The sequence below is a fragment of the Periplaneta americana genome, chromosome 7 (assembly GCF_040183065.1).
Source record: "Periplaneta americana isolate PAMFEO1 chromosome 7, P.americana_PAMFEO1_priV1, whole genome shotgun sequence".
Lineage (NCBI taxonomy): Eukaryota > Metazoa > Arthropoda > Insecta > Blattodea > Blattidae > Periplaneta > Periplaneta americana.
In genome coordinates, this window is record NC_091123.1 from 78,311,289 (window position 1) to 78,324,315 (window position 13,027).

Genomic DNA, 13,027 nt, shown 5'->3' on the forward strand with positions numbered 1-13,027 from the left:
GAACAACCGCCAGGATCGTCACCCGTCCGTCGTAAACGAACACGAGATAGCAGTACAGCCGCTAATGCAAATCAAATGGGAGTTATGACGTGACTCCTTATGTAACAATTACATGGCAGCATAGTAAACCTGACAAAAGTTGTTGCCGTCAAAGCCTATAAGGCCGAACAATCTGGGTATATATGACCTAGGCTGAAACGAATATCACGACTTCAATCACTATCCTTTTGAGAATAATATTGAATTTTTATTTTCATACTAACCTTATATTTTAATATAGCTTCAGTGAATTTAAAATTATTTTCACTTTTTGTATGACTCTAACATAACACCGCAACTGCACATATTGTACTTCGATGGGATTGGTGATAGCGAGATGGTATTTGGCGAGATGAGTCCGAGAATCCGCCATAGATTATCCGACATTCGCCTTACGGTTGGGGAAAACCTCCGTAAAAGCCCAACCACCCAAGCGAGAATTGAACCCACGCCGCAGCGCAATTCCGGATCGGTAGGCAAGCGCCTCAGTCGACTGAGCTACGCCGGTGGCCGATGCAATTTTTACAGAGTTATAATGGATCATTTAGGAATATCTTCAGAAGTTCTTATTCTATGATGAAGTGTCGAGTTTTGCTGATTGCAACCCGGATGTAGCCAGTGGATGAAGACCAATGCTTTTATTATGTTTTTGCCGTTGTCTTCATGGAAATAATTAAACAACATTTGCGTCTCTATTCGCCGGTACTCTGTCGGCGGACAATCCCATCCATGTACAGTTCCAGATTACATTAATTACATTTTACTCTCTTGCCATGTATATACAAACACGCACGACTGTACTATGTTATTCACCCTGAATTGTCTCAATTATTGCTTGTGGATCTCCTTCACAGGAAAGGTTTTATTTTCTGAAGCAGTTTCCTTCTCCGAGATTCTACTGCGGAGCTTTCCATTTCCTAAGAATTAATTATTGCTAATTAAAATCATACACGTAATTAAATACAAGAGGGATTAAATAAACGGTGTCATTAAAAAATGACATCTTATTCTATGCAGCAACCGAAAGAAGATATTGTTATACAATATACGGCAAAACAAACGACATTGAAATGTTATTTAATTGCGTTGGTACAGTTTGTGTTCGAAATGTGTACCATCACGTACTACACATTGTTCATAAAGTTTCTGAAGATTATTGAACATGTTGATCAACAAAGGCGCTGTAAAGACGTTATCTTTTCGCGTAATTCGAGAATATTTGTAGGTGAGTTACCCGGCTTGAAAACTGATTCTTTCAACATGTCCCATATGTAGGTAGGCATCTGGGGCCGTGAGATCCGAGGAGCAGGAAGGCTACGAGAATGGAGTTCCACGAGACATTAGACGATCTCCAAAGTGTCTTTGCAGAAGGGCTAGTGACTCTCCCGAGGTGTTGGCTGTAGCTCCATATTGCTGCGTCCATTGTCCTTGGAGGGGTAAGTTTCTGGCGAGACAAAAACGGTGCAAATTCCGCAAGAATGTGGTAATAATGAGATCTCTGTAGAGTACCTGGTTTACTGTTTTTGGATTCTGTGCAGCATCCTCGACAAAATAAGGGTCCAATATTCCATGACCGGACACGGCGCACCAAATCGTAACCCGCGCACTGTGCAATGGTTCCTTACAACGGCATCAGGCCGTTCAAACCCTAAATAACGAGTTGTTTATCGGTTGATGTAACCATCAAGGTGAATATGGCTTTCATCTGAAAACTATATGTTGCAGAAGAAATCTGGATCCTGATACTTCAAGGAAAACACTCGTCTGCAATACTGTAATCGGACTCGCTCATCCCTTTCTGTTAGACGCTGAGCAACTTAAATGCGGTATGTAAATCCACCCAGCTCTTTAAACATCCGCCGAATCTTTCAAACAAAGTTTCAGCGATGTTCGTCGTAGTCTACGCTTTGGGAACTATAACACCTGTTGGAGAAGTCGTCCATGATTCTCGTTTGTGATGACGGTTCTTGGGCGCCCTGTTGTCCCCTTTCGTAGGTAGATCTGAATATATTTTCTTAAAGTCTAGAATAAAATAAAATTAATATGAAGAGCCACGTATAGATAGGATCTCTGTACATCGTACAATTACAAAAATTAGTAAGACGGAGAGATCTTGTCTCTCAAAGTAAACATTTCTGACTTATGAACTCGGAATGGACTAGATTTGAACTCTTGAGGTGCAGAAGTGAAAGAAAGAATTTATTGACAGAAAATAGTATGAGATACAGCAAGCTAGACGTTATATAATTATATTGTTTCCGCTTACTCATACACTGTGCGTCCCTACCACTGTCCACCTCAAGGTGCTAATACAACCCACTTCCGTAAAAGAAAACGCGAGTTTGCATATTTATACAATGTCGAGCGGTCAATCTTTCAAGTAACCAGGGGCGTATTTTGCGGGCTACCGGCGGTAGCCCAAGGAAATTACAAAAGAAAAAGTTTATAATATAACATAATGTAATAATTTTGTATTATTAGTTTTACCATAGTAATTAAAATTAAAGTAATTGTTAGATATATTTTGTGTAATAATAGGGTCAGCGGTAGCCCAAACCCTTCAACCAGTATACGCCACTGCAAGTAACGTGGCTGTACATGCACTTGTTCGCATAGCCTTACCTTAGGTATGGTGCAAAAACGCAAATCTAGCTAAACAAAATTAATAACTTCTGTGCATTCTAACGATTGTTATGAAACTTTGTACAGACCTTATAGGTAACACATATTTTTTGTATACAAACTACGATTACGTTTGTGCAAGAAGAACTATCTCTTTATAAGGGATGGTTTTAGACGAAATTAATGAATTCTCTCCATTCTAACGAATTTTTATGAACCTATGTATAGAAAAGACAGCTAGCATACTATGTTTTTGTGTAGGAATTCTTATTACGTTTGTATAACTACTCCCTTATAGGGGGGAATTTAGACAAAATTACTAACTTCCCTATCTCACAGATTTTTATGAAACATTGTATGAAAGTTAGAGGTAGCATATATTTCTTATGTACAAACTATATTTACGGTTCCATAAGAGGTAGTGATTTAAAGAAAATTAGTAATTTTAGTCCTATACAGGGTGTCTCCGAGGTGGTGTTACAAACTTTCAGGGATGATGGGGAAGGGCACATGTATCAATTTGAGATAAGGGATCCTGTCCGGAAATGACCGAGTCGAAAGTTACAGGCAAAAATAGTTCTATGGAAATGAAATAATTTTATTCCTCTGTACGCCTTATTTATGTGTATTTATCTGTACATCTTACACATACTGTATTCACCTGACGTTGTTTACGTTGTCTACTTACAGTATTTCATTCATTGCGCTGTCTGAGGGATGGGAACAGGAAACTACACTAAAGCAATGCAGATAGCGTAATGTGTAACGGACATAGTCGGTCTTGATATGCACGTCTGTAGACAGCAGTGTATGTGCACAAGTTGCAGAATATGGATGAGCCAATGGGAACAGTAGACAAGCTCACAGATTGTATCGGATATGTACCCACGTAGGAGACATCCGGTCCATACCATTTTTCCACAACTGTTCCAAAAGTTAAGGGAAGAAGGGCACGTGGTGCCAAATTACAATTCCATTTCAACACAACTATTTTTGCTTATAACTTTCGACTCGGTCCTTTCCGGACCAGGGTTCTTTATCTCAAATTGACACATGTGCCCTACGCCATCATCCCTGAAAGTTTGTAACACCACCTCGGAAACAACCTGTATAACAGATTTTTTTAAAATTCTGTACCGACATTACAGATACAAATATTAATTACTTTTGTGTAAAAGGACGTACTATTTTATAGGGATTATTTTAGACAAAAGTAATAACTTAACTCCTATATATGCCTAATAGATTTTTATGAAACATTGTACGTAAGTTACAGGTAGTAGCATATATATAGTTTTGTGGACTAACTATATTCACGGCTCCATAAGAGCAACTACACTTTTATAGGATGCATTTACACAAAATTAACAGTTTTTTTCTCCTACATAACAAGTTTTTTTAAACTTTGTCATTATTAAATTTATGGTTTATTTAACGACGCTCGCAACTGCAGCGTCACCGGTGTGCCAAAATTTTGTCCCGCACGAGTTCTTTTAATTTTAATTTTGACGCTAAATTAACCTACAGTAGAAGCGTCGTTAAATAAGCGATTCAGAAGACAATCACTTTTATTAACAGTCCGAGTGGGAACGATATAGCACTGCTTTTCCAGATGCATTTTTTTTAAAGGCCTATCAGCGCATTAGCCGGTACTGGATCTGTCGATTCGCTGGTAAGACGTCGCCTTAGCATTCCAGGTGGCTCACAGGTGTAGCCTTGCGTGCGGTCGCATGAGTTTATATTATAACCGTTCCACGAAGAACTTCAATTTTCACTTTATATTGTTGCATAGAAATGCAAATGCAGACACTTATAAGAAAATCAAAATGCACAAAAAAATCGTAGAGTTCTCAAGTGGACGTTCTTCCGACAAGTTTCCTGTGAGTTACACAACTAGATGACTCACATCGTTCATCTCAATTCTACATCATGCATTAGGTGCTTTTAAAACAGTTTCAGTTCGAAACGTTCTTCTTTTTTGTTGCTTTTAAATTATTTTAAGTATCTCTAATAATACTTAAAATTACTTTAATATTCCTCAAATTAGTTAGGCGTAAATCTTCTCAGATTGAATTTAATATCCCTACAGTCAATTATATATTTTCAAATTATTTTCATATCGCTCATTTGCGATAAGAGAGGCACAACTCAAAATGTTTCATTTTTGAGATTCTTACAAAACTGAACTCCAAAAGTAGTATATTTTTATCGCGAATAACGACAAATACATGATTACATTATTTTTCCCTCAGATGACAGATGTGTCTTTATTAAATTGTTTTAATCTAACAAAATCATTACAACAACACAGACTTAATATTAGTTACGAAGCATTGAAGCTGAAACATTTAAACCTTTTCATCAACAGTGACAGAATTTGTGTTGCGTCTTTTCACTGAATAATTTTTTTCAGCGGCAAGGAATTATTCTGCGTTGTGTCATTATTTTAGATAAGTAACAAAGACTTATTTAACTTCCCTTCTCATCAATAAGCTTACATTTAATATTGTGACGGTATTTATGATTAAAAATATTTTAATTTAATAATTATTTAATGTTATGTATGTCTATTTGAAGAGTATAATAACGTTTACCTTTATTTTTTAATAGGGTTCGTAATTTTTTGCACGGAAATGAGTCAATTACGTTCCTATCTAATTCTAAAGCTGTCAAAACAAACATTTTTAGAAAATGATGTCTGGCAGCCGGTTACTCAAACACAACTCGAAGGTTTGTTCAATAATATACCGGAAATTTTATCAAGATGAATAGTATTAATGCATTGATTAAAAATTTAAAAGGAATATGTAACAGTGTCCCTGTAAATGAAATAAGTTTAAAATATGTAACATGAATAATGATCTACCCTATTATTTACAGAAAGTAGGCAGGCTAGTGTAAATGATGCTGATGCAGATTCTAAATAGAATGTTTTTAATTTAACATTTTTGACTTGAAAACAACTGATGTCACCTGTTTCATTTGGCATGTGGGAGAAGCGTAAAGAGGTATCAATGGAATAGGTATCTGTGTACTTAACTTCTTGGAAGAAAAATAAAAAATGTCGGCTGAAGAAATAAACATAATTTTCTATACTGATCATTGCTGAGGACTTCTGTTCTAAGGTTCATGATCCATCTGTACATATTCACTGTATCCAAATTCCCAAATCTGAAACCCATTATCCATAAATTCTTGAAGTAACACCAAAACCGAGACTCCAGAATTGTCACAAGTTTATAATGAAAAAATAGGTATAAGTGAGAGGAAAAAGGCAGATTTACTAGATCTGATTACACCAAATCACATTCCAAGCTTCTATAAAGAATTCTTTGAATCTCAGAAAGTGTAGAGAGGTGTTGTGAACTGTATTGAAAGTGTTATGCTGTAGTTTATGTTTACTGAGCAATTTATTTCTAAAATAATTTTGTGTAAAGAATTTCAGATTTTGTATAATACTTTCTCAATCAAGATTGTTGCTATTATATTATTTTTTCTAACATAATTCATAGTCATGTATTTAAAAATAGTCTTTAAATTATACGGTTAATTATAAAGTATAATTTTCATAAAAGGTTATTACATTAGTTTGTCAATACAACAACATCTTTGTTAAAATTTAAATTTATTAATGAATGTCACAGAGATCCTTATAATATTATTGTGTAATGAGTCCAGACATCGGATTCTAGGGCAAATGCCTATTTTTTTTCTTTAGGAGAAAAGTAAAAATAATTATTAATATTTGTGTTTCATGGAAATTGAAAGGTATTCAAAGAGTTTTATAGTGCCCTAAAATGCCCTAAAACGGTTATTAGAGCCTAATTTGTTAATATTCGCCTAAAAATGCCTAACTCACTGTAAAGTTTCGCATTTTACTCTTAACTTTTTATAATTTATACATGCATTCACTGCGAAATTTAAGGCATTTAAAAAGTGGAAAGTTTGCTTCACACCGGCCATGAAACCACTGATAAAGGAAACAAAATGTTTTGAATCTCACGACACTCGCAATAGATTTCACCGAATTTAACATGTTTGGAGGCATAAATGCCGACAAAGAACCAACCTTAGTTTTGAAGCAGGCAACAATCACAACATGTGCTGCTACCGATTCAGAGATATGCTATACTATAAAAATGACTGTTTTCGGTCTGAAACCGATTAGCTGTACTGCCCTTCAGAGTGTCATAAAATCACAATTTTTGGAGAAAGAGTGTTTTTGAAATATTTATGAAAAGTCGTAAAACTGCGAATTAGTAGGGTAAACCGTTACAAAATATTTAAAAGAATGGCCCTCCTAGTGTTAACACTACCAGGAAATGCAACAATAAGTGGAACTTTGTATTTTTGTCCAATTGAATCTCAATAACAATGGTTCATTTGAATGCTCGTTAACAGTTGCTCTTTCCCTCACCTTATTTGTGTTGAGAAGTTTTGAGCGGTAGGACGTTTTCCTGTGAAGTTTAACGCGATAATGCCGAAAAATATAAGTGCAAAATCTACACTGATCCGGCAATGGCTAACAGAATATTCAGAATTCACTTATGATGGAAAAATAATATTCTGCAAGATTTGTAGCAAACAGGTATGTAACAATATTTGAAATATATAAATTCTATTAATTTTAATGAGTAGGCCTATAATATTTATACATTGACTGAGCTATCCTGAGGTATAATTCTTTTTAAGACCACTACACTTTAACCTTTTAAATTCCGATAGTTAAAGTATTTGCAGGTCATTAAAATTTTGATTGTTCGAACCCACTAACTTTGTGATAGAAATACGGCAATACAACAATTAGGATTTTATTTTAATTCAGTTTACTTTACATTTTTAGATTTCGCAAGAAAAGAAGTGCCACCTAAAGCAGCATGTGCAAGGAGCGGCTCATAAGGCTAAAGCTCAGCAGAAAAATCAACTGCAACAAACTTTACTAACACAGCCTACTTCATCCAATCTCAGCAGCAATTTCTATGCTGATTTAACCAGAGCGTTTGTTGCTGCTAACATTCCCTGGAATGCAATTGAAAATCCGGTTTTAAGACAGTTTTTATAAAAATACTGCAAACAAAATATCCCATCTGAGTCGATCCTAAGAAAAAATTACTTAGACAGAATATACAATGAAACTTTAGCTTCTATTCGGGAGGATATAGGTGATTCTTACATATGGGTCTCTGTGGATGAAACCTCATATCCTATGAACAGGTATATAGCAAATATGGTAGTAGGAAAACTTAGTCCTGATGGACCTTCGATTCCACACCTCGTATGTGTTAAGGAACTTTCGAAAGTGAATAGCCAAGCCATTGCTTATTTTGTAAATAAAGGCCTACAGTCTTTATACTCGGGTAATATAGACGATTCTAAAGTTATGTTGTTTTGTACTGATGCTGCCTCATACATGGTTGCTGCAGCTCCACTTCTTAAAACATTTTATCCTAACCTCACGCATGTAACCTGTCTAGCACATGGCCTTCACAGGGTTTCTGAAACAATCCGGAATGAATTTCCTCTTGTCAATTCGTTTATTTCTAACACAAAAAATGTTTCTGTAAAGCCCCATCCAGGATATCAATATTCAGAGAGAACTTTCCAGATATCCCACTCCCACCTCAGCCGGTTGTTACACGATGGGGAACCTGGATTCAGTCAGTGGTGTATTATTCTAAGTATTTTAAAGAAGTGGTCACAGTTATTGATAAATTACCTGAAACTGATAGTGCAGCGTGTGTGAAAGCAGTGAAAGATTGTCTGAATGACTCACGAGTGAAAAACGATATTGCCTACATAACATCAAACTTTTCTTTCATACCTACAAGCATTGAACAATTAGAACGTGAAAAACAATCTCTTTGTAGCCAAATAGCAATAGTAAAGGAAGCTCAAGTGAACATACATTCTGCTTTGGGCGAAACTGGGAAAAAAGTTAAAAATAAGTGGGACAACGTATTAAATAAGAATGTAGGATTTTCATTGTTGGAAAAAGTATCAAGAGTGATATCGGGGGAAAGTGTAAATGTTCCAGTAAGTATTGATGTTTCTATTGTACCTAATTTAAAATTTGCGCCTCTCACATCAGTTTCGGTTGAAAGAAGTTTTTCTGCTTTCAAAATGATTCTCAGTGACAAAAGGCAAAGGTTAACTGTGGAGAATTTAGAAAAAATTCTGGTGGTGTATTGTGCAGATAATTATAATAAAGTCTGAGCATGGAACTGAATTTCAATAACTTAAAATGAGTAATCTTGATATCAATAATCATTATTTCATTAGTTTCAATATATTAAATTTGTGCAGCTCTGTTTATAAATATAATATAGTATTCCTTTTCAATGTTTAAACATACTTTTTTGTGCGTATTTTAGTGTATAACTAAAAATGTCAGTGAAAGAAATAAGTATGATACCTTGATGTGCCTAAAATGCCTATTTTCATTAAAATAGAGCCTAATTTTACAAATTTTGAGCTTATTTTAGGCGCCTAAAACTGCAATTTTTAGTGCCTAAAAATCCGATGTCTAGAATGACATGCCAATAAATTATTCCATTACTTTATCGAAAAATTACTTTCTACAAGCACAATAATTGTGCAGTTATTGTACAATTGCAATAATTGTACAATTATTATTGTACGTCAGGTAAATATTCTCACTGTCATAACTAAAAACAGACATATATTTATTTAAAAAAATAACGACACAACTTAAAATAATTGTTGAAATTATTGAAATTAATTAATAATTATGGTACTATACGCTACAACACTAGAAATATAATACATGTGCAACATTGCATTTCGTTTGGAAAAAGCATGTGCCTACAATTTGATTTTTAAGAATAAGAAGATCTTAAAATGCTTCTCCTGTAAAATTAACTCTTTTTAAGCTGTGTCACACTTATCGCAAATGAGCGATATTTGAATAATTATCAGTAAAAAGATTTTCGGAAAACGTATTATGTGTCTTTCTCGTGTTAAATTTTACATTACCTTTTAACATGTTTCGGCCTGTTATCGGCCATCTTCAGAACTGGATGTTGCTGGTCTCGGCGGCTTTTGTTTGTGTTTCCTGTGGTGGTGTGTTTGTGTAGTGTACTGTCGAGTCAAAGAGCGTGTGTGTTCTGAAATTGAGTTGTGTGTTGAGAATTTCATTTGGATGTGTTTTTGTGTGTCTGTATATTTGTATTGTTCTAATGTGTTTTGTTTCTGGCTTTTTGGTTGAATGTGTAGAATTTCCATGTCTGTGTTGATGTCTATGTAGGTGTGGTTAGCATTTGTGAGGTGTTCTGTATATGTGGAAGTGTTTTTTAATTTAATTATAGCTGTGACGTGTTCTTTGTAACGTGTTTTAAATGATCTGCCTGTCTGTCCTATGTAATAGTTGTTGCAGGTGTTGCATTTTGAGTTTGTATACGCCTGTGTAGTTGTATTTGTTTGTTTGTGTTGTTTGTGTGTTGAGTTGTTTTTGTAGAATATTATTTGTTCTGTATGAAATGTTGTAATTTAATTTCTTGAATGAGGCTTCAATCTTGTGTGTGTTCTTGTTTTCGTATGTTAGTGTGTTGTATTTTTTGTGTTGTCGTGTTTGTGTTGTATTTTTTGTGTTGTTGTGTTTGTGTTGTATTCTTATGCTTTTTCGTGATTATGTTTTGTCTTTCTTATTATATTGTCTATGAAGGTGGTTCATTGGTATGTTGAGTAGTCTGTGTACAATTGTTCTGAACACACAAACAACACAAACAAACTAATACAACTACACAGGCGTATACAAACTCAAATGCAACACCTGCAACAACTTTTATGTAGGGCAGACAGACAGATCATTTCAAACACGTTACAAAGAACACATCACAGCCATAACTAAACTACAAAACACTTCCACATATGCAGAATACATCACAAATGCTAACCATACCTACAGAGACATCAACACACACATGGAAAGTCTACACATCCAACCAAAAAGCCAGAAACTAAACACTAGAACAATACGAAATATATAGACACACAAAGACACACCCAAATGAAATTCTCAACATACAGCTCAATTTCAGAAAACACACACACACACACTCTTTGACTCCACATTACACTACAGAAACACACCCCCACAGGAAACAAAACAAAAGGTGCCAAGACCAGCAACAACCAGTTCTGATGATGGCCAATAGCAGGCCGAAATATGTTAACGAAGTATTGTAAAATTTAACACGAGAAAGACACATAATACGTTTACCGAAGTGATATAGTGTTAAAAGTTGTGTAATCAAGATGTAAAATTATTTTGGTATTAATTTAGAATACGTTAAATTAAGTTATACATTATAAATTAATTTCGAGTTGTTGTTTGTTTAGTCAACTGTCCGAAGACAGGTCTGAACCTCACATGTGATATCGAGAAGGCACAACTTATGAGGCAACTAGACCAAGAGATAATGTGGTAGGGTGCCAGTTACCTTCTCCCTCAATTGTATACATCGTTGACTAGCTACACATTACACTAGTCAGATTTCAGATATATACAAACAATTGTTATTTTTCTGACACATATAATCAAGTGAGATGTACTGCTGATAAAATAATTATGTACATATCAGCCAGAACCTCAATCAGAGAAAAATTTCGAGATATCATAGTTAAATCTTACTCAAATTATTTGAATCAATTTTTTTTTTAAAGGGCGTATATCATCTTGACTAAATTTTTGAGAAAAGACAGAAAAGTGAGTGAAGACTAAGTATAATGTATGCATTTTGGTGTTTTTATCTGATTGGTGGGTTATAAAGTAATGCTATATTTAACATATTTTCACCTTCAAGTAAATATTTTAATTTTCATTTAATTTTTAACTTTATTGGTTATATCCTTAAAAAATATACAACCCCTAACTTTAAAAATCAGGACAGCATTAACTGGAATTAAATCAATTTAATTTATTTTATTGAACTTCATATGGACTAAGAATTATTCTAAGAAATACATAACTTATTATTAAGGTTTACATTTTAGTAGTTGCAAAAGTTTTCGAGAAAAAGTCCCTTGCGTAAGACATAATTTAAAATTGTGAAGATAGGATATTCTATATCCCTTTAATATATATATATATATATATATATATATATCGTACTTTTTAAATGTTTTGGTTCACTATGAAAACTGTTACAAGAATATATATGTAATGCATCGTATGAAAAGACTGTCGAAATGAACATACGGGTGTGATTCTGCATTGAATATCTCAGAAAGTTGGTCACAGAGATGTAGCGAATTACAGTGAAATAAGGATACGAGTACGTAATGAGAGAAAAGTCTTGCAACATGAAAGACCGTGCGGGAAGCCGAGCATCTCCGGGAGTTTCAACGCGAAGACAGCTCGCAAAAATACAGATAATTTTCTTCTTCCAAGAACTGCAGGCTAATTAAAACGTAAAAACGTACGTACCGACAATATGACAATTAAAGCATATTCCAGGAAACAAAAATTCATGTTTAATTGGAACACAAGATCTTCAACCTTGGACAGTCATCGCTTTCAAGGGAATTTTTAGAGAGATCTGATGACTCTAGACGACGTCACGTTACAGATTGCAGCATAATTTACTAACTTTTAAGGTTTAAATATAAAAATTCCAATAATATAATTGTGTTTCGTGTTGACGTCACCGCCAAACAATCCATTTCTGTCTTGTATATTGTTTAATGTTTTCAACAATATTGTTCGATTGATCTGCTGTATCTCCTCTAATTCTTCGTTTAATTCTTATAGATCTTGTGGTTGCTCCTAGTAGACCCCTTTATTTCCAATAGCCCCATAAGAAAAAAATATAAGGAGTTGAAATCAGAGGATCTTGAGAGCCGTTTAAGAGCTATTATTATTATTATTATTATTATTATTATTATTATTATTATTATTATTATTAAATTCTTTTTGATTAGCTTTTGTCTACGATTATTCATAGCCTCCTTATTCTACATAGTGATAAATTGATATAGTGAAGCAGTTCTCTTTGTTATATAGTCGTACACATAAGCCTACATTGTAATCGTAAGTTTGAGGGAATTGTCACAAAATAATAGCTTATAAATGGTAAAATAAAAGTATTTCATAAGTTCTAAAACCTAAAGAATCCGAAAATGGAAAAAAAAAAACGGTGCCATTAAAAAAGCAGACTTCTGGGCATACTCTTTATAAGTGAAAATAAAAAAAAAACGTCGTTTACATTCAAAATATTCGTTTTTCCAACCCTATAACTTTTATACATTGAGTTTCTTAATTACATTGTAAAGGACTATACGGAAGCTACAGAAGTGTTCCATACACTTTACTAACTAGTCAGTCAGTCAGTCAGTCAGCCAGCCAGCC

At 34.2% G+C, this 13,027-nt stretch overlaps 1 protein-coding gene across 1 annotated transcript in view; it reads right to left on the minus strand.

Annotated features, from left to right (window-relative positions):
- The window catches only part of LOC138703217 (POU domain protein 2-like), a 2,136,291-nt gene that overhangs the window by 839,237 nt on the left and 1,284,027 nt on the right, over nucleotides 1-13,027 (minus strand). The window lies entirely within an intron of this gene.